The following is a 19,547-nucleotide window of genomic DNA, read 5'->3' on the forward strand; positions in this document are numbered from 1 at the left end:
ACTCCACAATATAAGAGTTCAAAAAATGTTGAAAATAAATGTGTTTGATGTGGAATGATTGGGCATTAGTCACGTACCTATCGTACGTCAAAACATTTAGTTGATCTCTATCAAGCCTCCCTAAAGGAAAAAGGAAAAAATGTGGAAGCAAAATTTTCATACCAAGATAATGATATATCTGACCCATCCAATATGACAAATTTGGATGTGACAGACTTCTTTAAATCTTCTAAAGAGAAAATCGACACAGTTGATGGAACATCAAGTGCTTTTTTTTACTTTGAAAATATTTAGACTTAATGTTGTTTTTTTTTCTCTATCTTTATATTTTTTTTTTTCCTCTTAGTAAATGTTAACTTTTGTGTATTTCAAATGTTGTTTTACTTATTGTAATTTTTTTCTTTTAATGAAGAAACATGGATCATTTTCATATGTTAGGTGATTAAAAAATGAGTAAAAAAATATCTATGTCTGGCAGACAGTGCAACTACACATACAATACTTACAAATAGAAAATATGTTCCAAATTGACAATGATGGAAGCAAAAGTCAATACAATATCAAGTTCTACAATCTAATTGTGGGGTTTGGAAAAGCAAATATTATTTTACCTAGAGGAACAATATCTACAATTGACAATGCATTGTTCTCTAGTCGATCAAAGAGAATTCTACTTAATTTTAAAGATATACGTTGCAATAATTATAAAAAAAATAATACTACAAGAGTTGCCTGCTTTTGAAGGGATCAAATCTCAAGCAGAAGTGTGTGATCGCCTTGCAATTTTGTTTTCGATTTTACATAAATAAAATATGGTATAAAAATAACAACATAATGGATAAACAATTAATATTAGCAGAAGAAAAAAGGGAAGAGTTAAACTTTACCTTTGTAGATTCTCAATATCTTCATGATTCCCTCCGCGTCTTCTCTAGAACGTCTCTTCAATGATCAAGGAACACACCGTAAGAAAAACCTTGTTATTCTCTAGGATCACAAGAATTAGATGTGTAGTCTCCAAGACATGGAAAAGGAAGAAGAAGTAGTAGAAAAAAAGAGAGATTTCGAGAAAAGTAGTTGAAGACTAAGATTCAGAATTCCCAATTCAACTGTGTCACAAACATGGGCCATGGAGACCTATTTATAGAGAGGAGGGGTGATCCCCTTCTCTTAGTATTTCCTATTCCTACCCTAATTCTAATTTAATTAAATAACTTTTATTTAATTAGTTAGTCCAATAATTAAATAACCATGTATATTAATTCTAATTTAATATAATAAATAAATAAATTAACATCACATGTTTATTTATCTCTACTTCTAAAAAATTAATTAATTGGTTAATTAACCATTAATTAATCAATTAAATAACTATATTAGATCACATTTAATATAGAATTAATCAACATATGATTATCACATATTTATATGTATACATCTCTTTAATATTTAAATCGTATTCAAATATCAACATATAATTATCACATATTTATATGTATATATCTCTTTAATATTTAAATCTCATTCAAATATCTTTCTCTCTTAATTATTAATCACATATATAATTAACCATATTATATTGATCTTATTAATATTCAATTGATATGAACAATTCAAACCATTCCTCTTATATATCCTTTAGTAAATGGTAGATGACGGAGATGTTGAGGATCCATTGTCTTATAAAAAGGCAATGGAGGATGTTGACAAATATGAGTGGATCAAAGCAATGGATCTCGAAATGGAGTCAATGTACTTCAATTCAGTATGGGATCTTGTAGATCAACCTGATGAGGTAAAACCTATAGGTTGCAAATGGATCTACAAGAGAAAACATGGTGCTGATGGAAGGTACAAACTTTCAAGGCTAAACTGTTGGCAAAGGGTTATACTTAAGTTGAGGGAGTCGACTATGAGGAGACCTTCTCACTTGTTTTCATGTTAAAGTCTATCATGATCCTCCAATCCATTGCCTCATATTATGACTATGAGATTTGGAAAATAGACGCCAAGATCGCCTTTCTGAACGACAATCTTGAGGAGATGATCTACATGGAGTAGTCTAAGGGATTCATAACCCAAGGTCAAGAGCAAAAGGTTTGCTGGCTTAATCAGTCCATTTATGGATTGAAGCAAGCTTCTCAATCTTGGAATATAAGGTTTGATACTACGATCAAATCTTATGGCTTTGATCAAAATATTGATGAACCTTGTGTATACAATAGGATCATCAATAGTTCAGTAGCTTTCTTAATATTATATGTAGACGATATCCTACTCATTGGGAATGATGTAGGTCTACTGACTGAAGTTAAGAACTGGCTAGTGACCCAATTCCAAATGAAAGATTTGGGAGAGGCTCGGTTTGTTATAGGAATTCAGATCTTTAGAGATCGAAAGAACAAAATGCTAGCTCTATCTTAAGCATTGTACATTGATAAAATACTTGTCAAGTATTCGATGCAGAACTCCAAAAGAGGCTTATTACTTTTCATGCATGGAGTGATATTGTCTAAGGAGCAACGTACTAAGACATCTTAAGAGGTTTAGTAAATGAGATGGATCCTCTATGCATTGGCTATTGGCAACTTGATGTATGTGATGTTATGTACGAGACCTGACATCTGCCATGTAGTAAAGATAGTCAGTAGATATCAGTCTAATCTAGGATTTGATCACTCAACAGCCGTTAAGAACATCCTCAAGCATCTAGGGAGAACGAGGGACTACATGCTCGTGTATGGTTATAAGGATATGATCTTTACTGGATAAATGAATTCTGATTTTCAAATTGATAAGTATTATAGGAAATCCACATCAGGATCAGTGTTCATTCTTAACGAAGGGGCAGTAGTCAAGAGGAGCACAAAGCAAGGATGCATTGTTGACTCCACTATGAAGATTGAGTACGTAGCGATTTGTGAAGCTACTAAGGAAATTGTCTGACTCAGGAAGATTTTGACTGATCTAGAAGTTATTATAGACATGTCAAAGCCCATCACACTTTATTGTGATAATAGTGGTGCTATGGCTAATTCCTGAAAGCCTAGGGGTCATAAGCACGGCAAACACATCGAGCGAAAGTCTCATATAATTTGACAGATTTTGTATCGAGAGGATATGATCGTCACCCAGATAGCTTCATAGCACAATGTTGTCGATCCATTTACAAAGACCTTCACGGCTAAAGTGTTTGAAGGTCACTTGTAGAGTATGGGTGTATGGGACAAACCACATTTAGACTAGGGCAAGTGGGAAATTTTGTACTAGGCGGTCTGTGCCCTAGTTTATTGTTTTGTGTATTTTGTATTTTAGTATGACTTTTATATTGTACGTCCCATTAGCTTTAGGTCAAGTGGGAGATTGTTGGGGTTGATGCCCTAAATCTCGTAGGGTCCTATAGTTTATAATTGTAATGTACAAATATTTATTTATATAATAAAATATGTGACGTCTTATTTCAAAATTTGTTGCATTAACCACAAACTAATAAACGAACATCCAGGGTTATCTTGTAGCTTAAATATGTATATAGAGACATAGGGGTGGATCATATTTAACTGATAACCTAAATGGTCTGTAGTAGATGAATAAGACTGGATAACTTATCCTAGTGACACTATAAGTATGGCCCGCTTTGTAGGTGTTACAATTATTGTAAAGTGCTACAAATGGTTTGATCATGATCGTTCATGTGGAGACATGTGAGCGGGGATATTCTATACAAAAGAGGTTGTATAAGACCGGACCACGAAGTGTTTAATCTCATTATATAACGTCATTCATAATAGAGACTTACATTTCATCAGGATGACCATAAGTAACATGGCTTAAATCCTAAGTGCGTTGTAAACTCCTGCCTATGAGGGCGATTCTTTAATTTGTATGGGCAAGAGTGGCCAGATCGCCGACTCAACAAGCCTACCATTTTGGGGATTCGTCTGAATGTGGAGCTGGGAACACAGCTACACAAGAAGAAATTCACTTTTTCCCTAATGTCGGGGCAAGTAGATAAATTGCTCCCTTAAGGGTTGATTCCGGGCTTGAACAATGTGGCGCCACATTCTCTCCTGGTCCGATAGGGTTTGATTGTAGTTAGACTATGATTTATTGTTCATTATAGGGTTCAGTGGTATTTAAGGAGTTAGATGTAACTATAAGGGAAATATGATAATTTTGGTCTTGCTGTACTTACGAACAACTTGTGAAGGTTTATCACATTGTTGATTGATTATATCCAATGAACATAAAAATATATTTGTAGTGCGAAGAGTGCAGTTGTCGATCTTTAGTGGAGTACTCGACAGTTAACAGATGGTGAATAATTTAATTAAAGAATTTAACTAATTATTCGCGTACCATTGGAGCTTCAAGCTACAGGTCCATGAAGTCCTCTGCTCAACGAGGTTTAATGAGAATAAGTTTTAGGATTAATTTGATTTGTTCAAATTAATTGAAAAAATTAATTATATATGATATAATTAATTAATTTTAATTATATATGATACAATTACTATAATGTATTTGATACATTATATTATTTGTGAGAGGAAATAAGTATTTGAAATTCAAATATTTATTATATGAATTGGATTCATATTGTTAAATTTAATATAAATGTGATTTATATTAAATGTCATTGGTGAGAGAAAAGAAACTAGAAGCTGTATTGTATATGATACAATATTAGAATTATAGGTTATATGTTATATTTGTTATAACATATAGTTTAATATGTATTATATGATACGTTGGTTATCTTGTTAATATATATTAAATTAAATTAAATTTATTAAATTTATTAATTTAAAATAGTTAAAGAGGGTGTGGAGTTATAACTCTCTTCCCCTTTTTTCTCTCCACTTTACGTAAGTAAGAAATGTGGTTTGGTAGAGATCTTTTTCATCATCCTGCAAAAGAAAAACACATAAGATTTCAGTGTAAGAAAAAAAAAAAATCTTTGCTTCCTTTTCTTCTTAATTCTCCATCCCCTCTCCAAAATCACTAGAGTACCACAACTCCTGGATTCTCACTAGAGAATACCGAGGTCTCTCTCTTGGTAGTATTTGGTTGGAGATTTGGATTTCCTTTTTTGATGAATGTCTTCAAAGGTAAGGTTTTTTTTTTTTTTGGTTTTTTTTTTCCTAAAACCCAATTTAATTCTTCTGTAATTATTTATTAGCATGTTGTATTGTTTTATAATTAATTGCATGATCTATACATTTCTCTGTAAAATTATCAATTCTGAAAAATTAGAATTTGGGACGATTAGTTGATTTTGCTCAAGGACCCTTCATTGGGATCCTTCAGGATCTTCAACAGTCTCATTCAGAAGCAGGTGTCCAGATCTTGGAACATTATATTTGATACTGTTATCAAATATTTTGGTTTTGATCAAAACGTTGATGAACCTTGTGTCTATAAGAAAATCATCAACGGTAAAGTAGCTTTCATGGTATTTTATGTGGATGATATCCTACTCATTGGGGATGATGGACGGTACCTTACTGATATTAAAAAATGGCTAGCAACTCAATTCCAAATGAAAGATTTTGGAGAGACACGGTATGTACTTGGGATCCAAATTATTAGGAATCTCAAGAACAAAATGTTGGCTCTGTCTCAAGCAGCTTATATCGACAAAATGTTGACTCGATATTTGATGCAGAACTCTAAGAAGGGTTTATTACCTTTCAGGCACGAAGTTCACTTATTTAAGGAACAATGTCCTAAGACACCTCAAGAAATTGATAATATGAGTTGTATTCCTTATGTCTCAATTGTGGACTGCTTAATATATGTTATGTTCTACACTAGACCAGACATTTGTTATGCAAGGGAATAATTAGTAGGTACCAGTCCAATCGGGGATTAGACCTACGGTTAAAAACATTCTCAAGTATCTTAGGAGAACGAGGGACTACATGCTAGCGTCTAGGTCTAAGGATTTGATCCTTACGGGATACACCGAGTATGATTTTCAAAGTGATAAGGATTCTAGGAAATCCATATAAAGATTAGTGTTTACCCTGAACGGGGAGCTGTATTATGGCGTAGCATCAAGCAAGGATGCATTGCAGACTCCACTATGGAGGCTGAATATGTAGTTGCTTGTGAAGCACCAAAGAAAGCAGTTTGGCTCAGGAAATTCATAAGTTATTTGGAGGTGGTTCCAAACATGGACTTGCCAATCATCTTATACTGTGACAACAGTGGAGCAGTAGTCAACACTAAAGAACCTTGCAACCACAAATGAAGAAAACATATTGAGAGAAAATATCACCTGATACGGAAAATTGTGCAACAAGAAGATGTAATCATCACAAAGATGGCTTCGAAGCACCATATTGTTGATCCATTTACGAATATGATGGAGTTAACATGCAATCATTGGAAGACAGGATCCTTAAGCACTCTAATTCATCATTTTAGCATCTAAGTAAGCATGCTCATCAAATAAAAAGAGGGTTTCTGAAACATACCTTTGAAGAATACTTTAATCTTCAAATTCCAGCTTGAATCTCCTCTTCAACAAGATTTCAACCACCACTTGATCTTCCCTGCTATTCTCTTGGACCCCATATTGAATTTTGGGATTCAAAATGAGTTAGAATCAAGGGAATTTGGAGAGGAAAAACTTGTTTTTGTGTGCATGCAATGAATAACTTCTTTGTCCATGCCAGAAAATCAGAAAATCAGTGTCATTCTTCTTCTCAGCTGAAAGATTGAGTTTTTATCATGTCATTCATGCAATCTGATTGCATCATCCATTGACAACACGTGCATTTTGAGTGGAATTCTAGTGTCTAATGTGGGATAAACCCACAAAAGTTGAAATTTGATTTAAAATCAATTTCATTCAGAAAATTCATTTTTTTAAAAAAATCAATTTTCAAATAAAAAATTTAAATTTAAATTTAAATTTCTAAAACTTAAATTTAAAAAAATGATTTTATTATTTGAATTTTCATAAAATTCAAATTTTCTAATTTTAAATAAATTTAATTAATTAATTAATTAAAATAATTTAATATCCAATATTAAATTATTAAAACACCAATTCCATAATCATGAATCTCTATTCATGTAATTAATATTTAAATAAAATTTAAATATTATTCGATAACTAAACGTGTAACTATATCGTTTATAATCACTAATTCCTTTAATTTGAATTTGAACTTTTCAAATTTATTCATCACGCTATTATAAGGTTTAATTCATTTGTGAGCAATTAGAGGGACGTAATAGACCTATGAATCATGGGCTCCAACGATCTGAGATTAATTGGTTGAACTCTTTAAATATAATTAATCAACATTCATTAACTAATGAGTCACTCCACTAAAGCCTAGTAGTTGTACTCGCCTCACTGTAAATATAATTTTGTCCACTTGATTTAATCGTAATCGGTAAGTTGACCATTCACAGATTGTTCATTATAACGACTGGGTCAATTGATGTTTTACCCCCCGAGATTACATCTTATTCCTTAAGTCCCACTGATCTTTTAATGAACAATTGGTTTGTGACCCAACCACGAAACCGAGTCCCTCTCGGGCCAGTGAGAGAGTGGAGCCCCTTATTCAAGACTTGATATCAGTACTTAATAGAACAACCTCTCTACTATCCCTAAAAGTGGGTAGGAGTGAATTCTAAAATACACCCTATGTCCCTAGCTATCTACCCGGTTTCTACCCCTGAAATGGGAGGCTTATTGAGTTGGCGTTGTTGAGCCAACCCTTACCTATGCAAATCTAAGGATAATCCCGAATAAATAGGAGTTCATAGTTAGCTCAGGATTAAGGCCGAGTTACCTAGGTCATCAATTTGAAATAGTCAGTCTTAAACAGTAAACAATGTTATAAAGTAAAAGTGACTTATTTCTTGGTTCGGTCTCATAGAAACTCTTCGCATAGGATGCCTCCACTCGCATGTCTCCAATGAACGATTTAGGATCACATTGTTTATACTAGATACAAAGTAGACCACATCTAATAGTGTTACAAGAATAAGATACCCAACCTTATTCGTATACGATAAACCATTTTTGGCTATTTACTCGAACTTGATCCATTCTTATATCTCCACATAAAGTTCAAGTATTCATGTAATAGCCACGAATCTTAGTTTATTGGACTTAGTCTCTACAAGCGCAATTTACATATTCAATAACAAATTTATTAAATAAACCACAGTAACATATTTATTGCAGATAGAATATTTTTAATATTACAAATTACGAGTTTTAGGACATTCAACCTAACAGAAGGCTCTCTCAGCTAAAGTGTTCGAGAGTCATCTTGAGAATTTAGGTTTACAAGACACGTACATTGTATAATCTAGGGCAAGTGGAGATGTGCAATTGAATGCCTTAGTTTATTGTATTTATTTACCATTCCCGTTATTTTAGATTTTGATATTATGTAGAACCTATTGACTAGAGTTTTAGTTCAAGTGGGAGTTTGTTGGGTTTTGTAACCCAAAACTCGTAGATAGTAAATGTAAATAGTTAATCGTCATTAATAAAGAGCCATGGATGTATTTCAATAAGTGTTATTGATTGTGTTGTATTCGCTTTGTTTTAATAACCCTAAATCCAATAAACTAACATCCTAGGTTGTTTTATGAGTCTTGAACTGTATGTGGAGACTGTTGGGGTTGATGCCCTAAATCTCGTAGGTCCCGTAGTTTGTAATTGTAATGTACAAACATTTTAATAAAATCTAAGATGTTTTATTCGACATTTAGTAGCATTAACCCACAAAATCAATAAACTAACATATGAGGTTATCATATGTAGCTTAAACATGTACGTAGAGACATATAGATGGATCATGGTTAAGTGATAATATAAATGGTTGTAGTAGATGGATAAGGTTGGATACCTTATTTTAGTGACACTACGAATATAACCTGCTTTGTAGATGTTACAATTATTGTAAAGTGCTACAAATGATCTGATCATGATCATTCATGTAGAGACATGTGAGTGGGGATGTTCTATACAAAGGGTTTGTATAAGACCGAACCACGAAATGACTAGTCTCATTCTGTAACACCGTTAATAATAGAGACTTACATTTCATCAAGATGTAGGTGACATGACCTGAATCCTAAGTGAGTTGTAAACTCATGCTTATGAAGGCGATCCTTTGATTTATATGGGTGAGAGTATCCAGATCGCTGACTCAATAAGCCTACCATTTTGGGGATTCGTCTGATTGAGGAGTTGAGAACATAGCTACACAAGACGAAATTCACTCATTCCCTATGTCGGGGTAAGTAGATAAATTGCTCCCTTAAGAGAGATTCCGAAGCTTGAACAATGTGACGCTACATTCTTTCTTGGCTCGAGAGGGGTTCGATCATAGTTGAACTATGATTTATTATTCATTAGAGGGTTCAGTGGTACTTAAGGAGTTAGATGTAACTATAAAGCAAAATGATAATTTTGGCCCAGCTGTACTTACGAGCAATTTGTAAAGGGTCATCGTACCGTTGTTTGGTTATATCCAATGGACACAAAAATATATCTGTAGTGCAAAGAGTATAATTATCAATCTTTAGGAAGTGATTGACAATAATTTAATTAAAGAAGTTTAATTAATTATTCAAGTACCGTTGGAGCTTCAACTCTGTAGCTCAACAGGGATTATTCATAATTAATTTTAGATTATTTTAATTGTTCAAATTAATTAAGGGAACTAATTATATGTGATATGATTACTTTTACTTAATTATATATGATATAATTAATATAATGTATTTGATACATTATATAAAGTTTATTTGAGAGAAAATAAACATTTAATATATTAATTATGTGAATTTGGATTAACATAATTAAATTAAGTATAAATGAAGATTTATATTAAATACTATGCATTAATGAGACAATTAAAACTATAAGTTATACTGTATTCGATACGATATAACTTTATAGGTTATGTGCTATATATGATATAACATATTGTTATATATATATAATTAAAATTAAATTAAATTAATTTTTATTTTAAATTTAAAGGGAGGGAAATAACTTCCCCCCCTAATTCTCTCTTAATCTCATGTAGAGAATGGGCAGTTGGATTGTGTGATTCTTCTTCTTCTTCAGTTTACAGTATTTTGGGTGGGATCTCAGAAAAATCCTACAGGCTCTCTTTTCTTCTCTCAATTTCTCTTCCAAAATCTTAGAGCCCACACCTCTTGAGAAATTCTCATCCTAAAAGAATATAAAGGTAATTCTTGTGGTGATGCCCCTTGGTTTTACCATTCGTGGTTTATTGTTCATGATCCTTTTAGAGAGGGATTTCGTAAAGGCTTCGATATCTACAAGGGTAAGTATCTTGAAACCCTAACCCTAATTTCTTTTTTTCGTCTCTCAGCATGCTATAAATTAGTTGATTTTATGCATATTCTATTCTATAATTTTCATCCTGTGTAAAATATTAAAAATTGGGATGATCCCCGCTTCCGCAATGGAATTCATCGTTCCTTCAGAAACATACAATGATCAATGTTCAAGATACAGCTTAAAGGGTCTACAGTATAGGGATAAGGTTGGGTATCTTATCTTGATAACACTATGGATATAACCCACTTTGTATTTGATGCAAATGCAATGATCCAACACGTTCGTGTATGTGATATGCGAATGCGGGCATATTATGCAATGAGTTTTCATAAAATCGGACTACAAAATACTAACCACTAGATATAACACCGTTGACTAGTTATGTTTCAATTCCAATATGTTGACCTGGGCAATTTAGTTTTAATCTTGAGTGTATGGTGAACTTTTGTTCACGAGGGATTGTCCTTTGATTTGTATAGGTTAGAGTAGCCAGTTCGTTGACTTAATATGCTTACCATTTTGGGGACAAAACCAAGTGGGGAGTTGGGAACATAATAATACAAGATGAATTTCGCTCAACCAGAGGGGTTCATTGTTCCAGATCAAGAGCAAAAAGTTTGCAAGCTTAATAGGTCCATTTATGGGCTAAAACAAACATCTAGATCGTGGAGCATTAGATTTAATAGTACAATCAAATCATTTAGCTATGATCAGAATGTTGATGGGCCTTGTGTTTACAAGAAAATCATCAACAACTCAATAGCTTTCTTGGTGCTGTTTGTAGATGATATCCTACTCATTGAGAACGATGTAGGTTTTCTTACTGACATTAAAAAATGGCTAGCCATCCAATTCCAAATGAAAGATTTGGGAGAGGTGTAGTTTGTTTTAGGGATCCAAATTATTTGGGATCGTAAGAACAAAAGGTTGGTCTCGTCTCAAGCATCGTATATTGACAAGATGCTGATCAGGTACTCAATGTAGAATTCCAAGAGGGGTTTATTACCCTTCAGGCATGAAATTGTTTTGTCTAAGGAACAATTTCCTAAGACACCTCAAGAGGTTGAGGAAATGAGATGGATTCCCTATGCTTTGGCAGTTGGAAGCCTCATGTATGCAATGTTATGTACTAGACCTGACATTTGCTGCAGTAGGGATTGTCAGTCGATATCAGTCCAATCTCAGATTAGTTCACTAGACGACGATCCAAACAATTCTCAAGTATCTTCGGAGAACGAGAGACTACATGCTCGTGTATGGAGATAAGGATTTAATCCTTATAGGATACACAAACTCTGACTTTTAGACTGATAGAGATTCTCGAAAATCGACATCAGGATCAATGTTCACTCTGAATAGAGGAGTTGTAGTTTAAGGATAAATAAGGGATACAAGTGGATCATGCTTTAAATATTTTATAAGCATTTACTCAAATCCAATAAACTAAGATCCTTAGTTATATCATGTAACTTAAGTATGTATGTGAGACATACAAGTGGATCATGCCTTAAGTAATAACCTAAATGGTCTGTAGTATAAGGATAAAAGAGGGATACCTTATCCTTGTGACACTGCGGATACAACCTGCTTTGTAGATGTTATAAGTGTTGTAAAGTGCTACAAACGGTATGATCTTGACCATTTATGTGGAGACATGCGAGCGAGGGTGTCCTATACAGAGAGTTTGTATAAGACCAAACCACGAGATGATTAGTCTCTTTATATGACACCGTTGATAATTGAGACTTACATTTCACTAAAATGACCATAAGTGACACGACCTTAATCTTGAGTGAGTTTGAAACTCCTACTCATGAAGGCGATCCTTAATTAGTATGGGTAAGATGGCCAAATTCCCAACTTAACAAGCTTACCTTTTTGAGGATTCGTCTGATCGGGGAGCTAGTAACTCAGCTACACAAGACGGAATTCACTTATTCCCCGAAGTAGAGGTAAGTAGATAGATTGCTCCCTTAAGGGCTGATTCCAGGTCTTGAGTATAGTGGCCACACCCTCTCTTTGAAAGAGATGACCCAGTCATAATAGGACTATGACTTATTGTTCATTAGAGGAATAAATGGTACTTAAGAAGTTAGATGTAACTACGGGGGCAAAACGGTAAATTGACTAGCTGTACTTACGAATGATTTGTGGAAGGTTATTGCACTGTTCATTGGTCATATGGACATAAAAATATATCTGTAATACGAAGAGTGCAGCTGTCGGTCTTTAGTGGAGTGATCAACAGTTAGCGGATGGTGGATCTCGGACTAAAGAGTTTAGTCAATTATTCACATATCGTTGGAGCTTCAAACTACAGGTCCATGAGGTCCTCTTGGAAGCTCAATGGGTTCACGTTGAGAATCAAATTTTAGGTTAGTTTAAAGTTTTAAATTAACAAGAGAAAATCCAATTATATGTGATATAATTGATATGATGTATTAGATACATTAATTGGAAGAATTAATATAAATATGATTTATATAAAATACCAAAAAATAGAAAGAAAAAAAACTATGGTTTATATGTTTCATATGATGGAACTTTTTCTTTAATAACTTATTTGAGTGGGAGGTTATTGAAAATTTTATGGTAACCGTGAGATAAAAGGAAAATTGTTTTCCAAAAGTAGTCAGTTGACTCATTCAGAATTAATCTCACGGAAAAGGCCATCAAGTAAAAAGTGTTTTTACTAAGCGATAGCGTTGAGAGCATACACAATCGAGCTACGAGTTAACTATACGATAGTTAATCGCTTGATCGTTGCTACAAGATCGAGTAGTAAAGTCTATACGATAGGCTTCATCTTCTAAACAATCGAGTACATCGTCTATACGATAGACAGTCTTCATCTCCCACTTACTCGATCGTCTACTCGACCGTATACCTCTTTCCTTCCTCAATCTAAGATTATATAGAGCCCACAACTCCTGGATTCTCACACCGAAAATACCAAGATAACCATTGTAGTGGTGTTCCTGTTCAGTTCGTGGATCGAGTTGGACTCGATTGGGTTTGAGGCGCATTTAGACGTTCGTGGAGGTCGTGTTCTGTTTGTTGCGTTTGAGTGCTGCTTTAGACGCATTAGAAACTGATCGAGGGATATTTGAAGAAGAGTTCTTCAAAGGTACGCATATTCTATCCCTTGTATCTTCTTGCAGCATGTTGTAATTTCCAATTATGCATAATCTGTTCATTTCCGTTTAAGATTGTAATTGTTTGTGTTCATTCTGAATGAGATTTGGAACGATCCACTTCCGATGCTCAAAGGATCTCTATTTAGATATGATCTATAATTCAAACTATATAAGAGAGAGATATTTGAATGAGATTCAAACATTAAATTCATATAAATTAGATTTGTGGAAGTCGACAACAATCATGTGACTGCTGAAGAAGTCAAAGACTCAGAAGAAATGAAGCAAAGAACTTCTGTCTTCGATCGTACTAAGCCTTCAAGTGCTCGATCTTTAGTCTTTCAAAGATTGAGTATGGCCACGGTAGGAGAAGAAGACCAATGTCCAACGACTACTTCTGCTCGAACTTCAGCCTTCAAAAGGCTAAGTATATCCACATTAAAGAAAGATCGACATTCAATATCTGCTTTTGATCGTCTCAAGACAACAAGCGATCAACATAAAGGAAGGATCAAATTCTTGAAAGCAATGTCATTACATGAAGAAAACAACGACGAAAAGATTCACAATCTTGTCCCTTCACACATGAAGAGGAAATTTTCTGTTGACATAAGTACAAAAGGTTCCTTGATAGTGAAGCCAAAACTCATCATATTGACGAATCCTACAAATGAAGAGGATGATCAAAACCATGATGAAATATGAGCTTCTAAAGTTTAAATAAAGAAGCTCCTCATCGCAAGAGCCTAAACTGCATGATGCTTCTAGCTCGCATGAGCTTAAAATGTGAACGGCACCAAAAAAAAATTGTATGAACTACGTTACGACTTGATCCCTTTCATTATAAAGGGTACGTAGGCAACTTAAGGAAATTTAAGTTCAGTAGCGCATAAAAAGAAAAAAAATTCTCTTCGAACTACATTATGACTTGATCCCTATTATTAAGAAGGGTATGTAGGCAGCTTGAAAGAAACTTCAAGTTCAGTCCAGTTAAAAAAAAAAAAAAAACCTTGAACTACGTCATGATTCGATCCCTTTCTTTAAAGGTACAAAAGAAACTTAAAGAAATTTAAGTTTAGTCCATCAGAAGAGGTACCACAACCACCTAAGTATAATACTACAAGATTGATGCTGATCATCCCCGTCAAATAATGACACTTCAGATTGAAGATGTTCATTCCTATTGGCGGCAACACAATGGGTTGAAGATGTTCATTCCTCGTAAGGAGCCAATACAGTAAATAAAAGGCACACACGTGGAATGCGCTTCGCTTTCTCTTTAAAAGTAAACTTATACGCTTCTCCATCTTCAAGTTTAGAGGTCCATCAATGCTCCATCTTCACACTCAACGTCGTGAAGTCAAGCTTAATGTGAAGATTCATCGATGCTTCATCAAACTCAAATGCAGATGATTTGCCGATGCTTTGTCAAACTCAAATGCAAAGGTCCCGTCGATGCTTCTCCATCTTCAAGTTTAAGGTTTGGTGTCATGGCTTGGCTCCATCTTCAATGACTCAGTTTACAAAATCATGACGTAGTTTTGCTTTTATCTCCAAAGTCGTGGTGCGGTTTCGTTTCCTCTCCAAAATTTTGGCGCGACTTCACTTCATCTCTAAAGTCGTGGCGTGGCTTCGTTTCATCTCCAAACTAATGACACGGTTTCACTTCATCTCTAAACTGATGATGCGGCTTCACTCCATCTTCAAAGTCGTGGTGCGGTTTCGTTTCTTCTCCAAAATATTGGTACAACTTTACCCCTTCTCCAAAATTGGTGTAGTTTCGCTTCCTCTCAAAAAATGTGGGTGTGGTTCCACCTCATATGCGAGATCAATTTTGGTTTGCCTAGCTCTACCTCATATGCGTGGAAAACTCTGGTCCGTCTGACTCCGCCTTGTACGCGAGATCGACTCTACCCAACTTGACTCCGTTCAAAATATTGATGGCACATTTTTCTCATCTTCAAGGTTTGATGGCATATCTGTCTCATCTTCAAATACTCAATGGCATATTTCCCTTATCTTCAAATTTTGATCAAGGAGTAACATAACAAGGCAAACCTCTCGAGGATCCACCCTAGGGTGATTGAATGAGAGAGTTGTGTGCCTTTGCAAGGCCCCTTCCCATGACGATCGGGATACACGAGTGGCGCTACAAGGTAGACCTTTCCGAGATCCTCCCAAGGGGTGATCGAATGGGAGAGTTGTAAGCCTTTCCGGGGCCTCTCCCGTGACGATCAGGATACACGAGCGGCGCTACAAGGTAGACCTTTTCGAGATCCTCCCTAGGGTGATCGAACGGGAGAGTTGTAAGCCTTTGCGGGGCCTCTCCCATGATGATCAGGATACACGAACGGTGCTATGAAGTAGACCTTTTTGGGATCCACCTAGGGTGATCGAATGGGAGAGTTGTAAGCCTTTGCAGGGCCCCTCCCATGACGATCAGGATACACGAGCGCACTAAAGACGGGTCGATGAGATTAAAAAAAAAAACTTGTTTTGTTGTGCTCCTTTGGTTGCATCGTAACTCCTACAAAAAAAAAATAGTAGGGGGCAAGTTAGTAAAAAAAATAATAATAAAAAAAAAAGAAAAAAAAATAATATATATATATATAGGAAAATAAAAAAGGAAGGGAAGCCTTAATTCCCCATCTTTCCTTCTTTCTCCTTTCTCCTCACTTACAGCTTCCTATTGCAATTCAAGGTTGATTTGCTATCCGAGTCCGATTGACAAAGGATGTAAAGAACGTAAGATCGAAAGAGAATCACAATTCAAACTACAAAGGACGTAAGAACGAAGGAGATCACACTACAAGATGAAGAAAAGCATGCGTCCAGCCAGTATTTATATAGCTAAGTTCGATGAGATTTTTTTCTACTAATTAGTTGAAATCTGATAAAATCACGGGTTACTCGAACTGAATACTGTTTATTTTGTTGTGGAACTCCGATTCTTGCTGAAATTAGTTAAGAGTCAACAAAAAAAAGATCATGCTCGATTGGAGGTTGCCTGAATTAGGGGTCACGGTGGAGTTTTGAATCCCCAGATTCAACCACGAAGAGTTTTGAGCTTAAGACTTGAGAGAATCTGGAGAAGGAAATCTAGTTGGTATCGCTAGCCACAAAGCAGACGGCTGCCTGAGATAAAAAAAAAAAAAGGAAAAAAATTATTAATAATAATAATAATAAAAAAGGAGAATCTCGCTCGAAATCCTCTCGCTAGTGTCGCTCTCTCCCATAATCTCACTCGAAATGCTCTCGCTGATCTCGCTCTCTCCAGTGTCGCTCTCTCCAAAAACTCGCTCTCTCCACTCTCGCTCTCTCCCACTTTCTCGCTCACAATGTCGCTCTCTCCAATGTCGCTCTCTCCGACATCTCACTCTCGGTGGTGCCGCTCTCTCCCACAATCTCGCTCGAAATGCTCTCGCTAATCTCGCTCTCTCCCACGATCTCGCTGGTAATGGTTTGATATCGCTGGTAATGGCCTGATCTCGCTAGTAATGGTTTGGTATCACTAGTAATGGCCTGATCTCGCTGATAATGACTTGGTATCGCTGGTAATGGCCTGATCTTGCTAGTAAGGCTGTCTTCCAATACGTTGGCTCTCCAAAATCTCTTTCATTTAAGTTTAAATTCATATTCCATTCAAAGTGGAATTAAAAACAACTATTATTCCAAATCTCAGTCTAAAGCTTCTAATCTAAATTTTTATTCTAAATTCAAGCCAGCCAAATCAGGTGAGACAAATGTCAAATCCGTCCCAAATTAAAATTTGGCCATATCCCAAATTTTATCAATATTCGAATGGTTAACCTTGATATTGAGTTATGAAAAAAATGCCGAGTCAAAATCTGACTATATTCCAAATTTTATCTCAAATTTAAATCAACCTTAGTTTCTATACTCATTTCTAAGTAAAATTGAGCATATCCCAAATTTTTATCTCAAACCAAAATTGATCAAGATTCAATTTCACCCCAAATTCTATTTCGAATTCGAATTAAATTAAATTTGCAATTAAAGTGGGACATAAATTCTACTTTAGTTCAAATTAAAGTTTATTTAGCGAAAGTGTGTCAAACGAACAAGATTTCAAATCAAAATTTTGAGCTAAATTCTCATATTTTGATCAGGATGATGCATCAAATTAAAAGAGTAAAAAAATCACACTTTGATCTCAAATTACATTTTTTTTCGAGATTCATCCACTCATATATGTGCATAAATCTCGAAAAGGGGGCATTTGTTGAATGAGAAATTTTGGACCAATCACAAGTCACCACGTCATTTGCTAAATTAACGACGAATTTCTAAATCATTGACTTTGGGTCCAATTAGAAGTTGACACATGTCCCGAATTGAATTGAAGACAAGTTTCGATGACGTCACGCTGATGAATCAGATGAGATTAAATTGGTCCAATTTGATATTACTATTTGGGCTTAAAGTCCAAACTACAAAAAAAAAAAAAAAAAATGAATTTGGACCCAAATTCTAGATCAGGCCCAAAACCAACTAATTGGACCCAAAGGTCAGGCCCATGGACCAACCAAGCCCACGGAGCCCACCTGAGAACTCTATAAATAGAAAAGTTCTCTTCATTTGTAAGGGCACCATTTTCTACACTCAAAAGACCTAGAGAGAATTCACTAACAAGCAGAGAACTCCCAAGACTCCTGAAACTGCACTCCTATAAGGCAGAAGACCTTTGAAGACACAAATACTCTTCCAAGACTTCTATTTCAAGCTGCCAAGACTCCTGAAGCTGTACTCCTATAAGACAGAAGACCTTTGAAGACACAAACACTCTTCCAAGACTTCTATTTCAAGCTACCAAGACTCCTGAAGCTGCACTCTTATAAGGCAGAAGACCTTTGAAGATACAAATACTCTTCCAAGACTTCTACTTCAAGCCCAAGACTCATAAAGCTGCACTTCTTTAAGGCAGAAGACCTTTGAAGACACAAATATTCTTCCAAGACTTCTACTTCAAGCTTCCAAGACTTCTGAAGCTGCACTCCTATAAGGCAGAAGACCTTTGAAGACACAAATACTCTTCCAAGACTTCTACTTCAAGCTTCCAAGACTCCTGAAGCTGCACTCCTATAAGGCAGAAGACCTTTGAAGACACAAATACTCTTCCAAGACTTCTACTTCAAGCTTTCAAGACTCCTGAAACTGCACTCCTATAAGACAGAAGACCTTTGAAGACACAAATACTCTTCCAAGACTTCTACTCCAAGCTTCCGAGACTTCTACTTCAAGAACGTTCGATGCTTTCCTTCTCCAAGTCAAGCATATTCACCCAACTGAGAGAGAATCAGAGGATCAAATATTAGAGATCGAACCACATCACATCAAATCAACTCCAACATCAATACCAACTCAAGTTCAATTCCACAAAACACGTTTCTCTAGAAACCTCGTGTGAACAGAAAGAAATTTGGAAATGAAAGTAGTATCTATAGGCTTAATTTTTTTTTTAAAAAAAAGAATGTTATTAAACGGGGCCCTAATTAACCTATGTTTCAATTTCTTATTTTCCATTTTCCATTTATTTTTTTTAGATTTTTTATTTAGAGAAACAAAGTCATATTTGATTGTCAAAGATTGTATGTCATGTTTATTTTTAGATATGTAATAGGCTATATATATATATATATATAATGTTATTGCCTTTGTACTTTATATAAAAAAACTTATGAATTTTCAAAAATTTCATAGACACGGATTTGGATGAAAAACATTATTACTTTATATAAAAAATATGAAAAATTGTCAGAAACAACATCTTTAAGTCTTCACTTTTCAAAACTAGCATTTTTTCTTTCTTTCTTTTTTTTTTTTTTTTTTTTTTAAAAAAAAACTCATTAGAATAGTTTTTCTTGATCCATCTCGGACGAGATCAGCCACCGAGATTTAATTAAGAAAATCGACTTTTTATTGATTGATTTGGGTCTTCTCGGTACATCTCGACTATTACACGTCGAGACTCTGTTAATTTTTTCAAATATTATATGATATTCCAAAATCTTATATATTTTCAAAATTTCTAC

The sequence above is a fragment of the Benincasa hispida genome, chromosome 10 (assembly GCF_009727055.1).
Source record: "Benincasa hispida cultivar B227 chromosome 10, ASM972705v1, whole genome shotgun sequence".
Classification (NCBI taxonomy): Eukaryota; Viridiplantae; Streptophyta; class Magnoliopsida; order Cucurbitales; family Cucurbitaceae; genus Benincasa; species Benincasa hispida.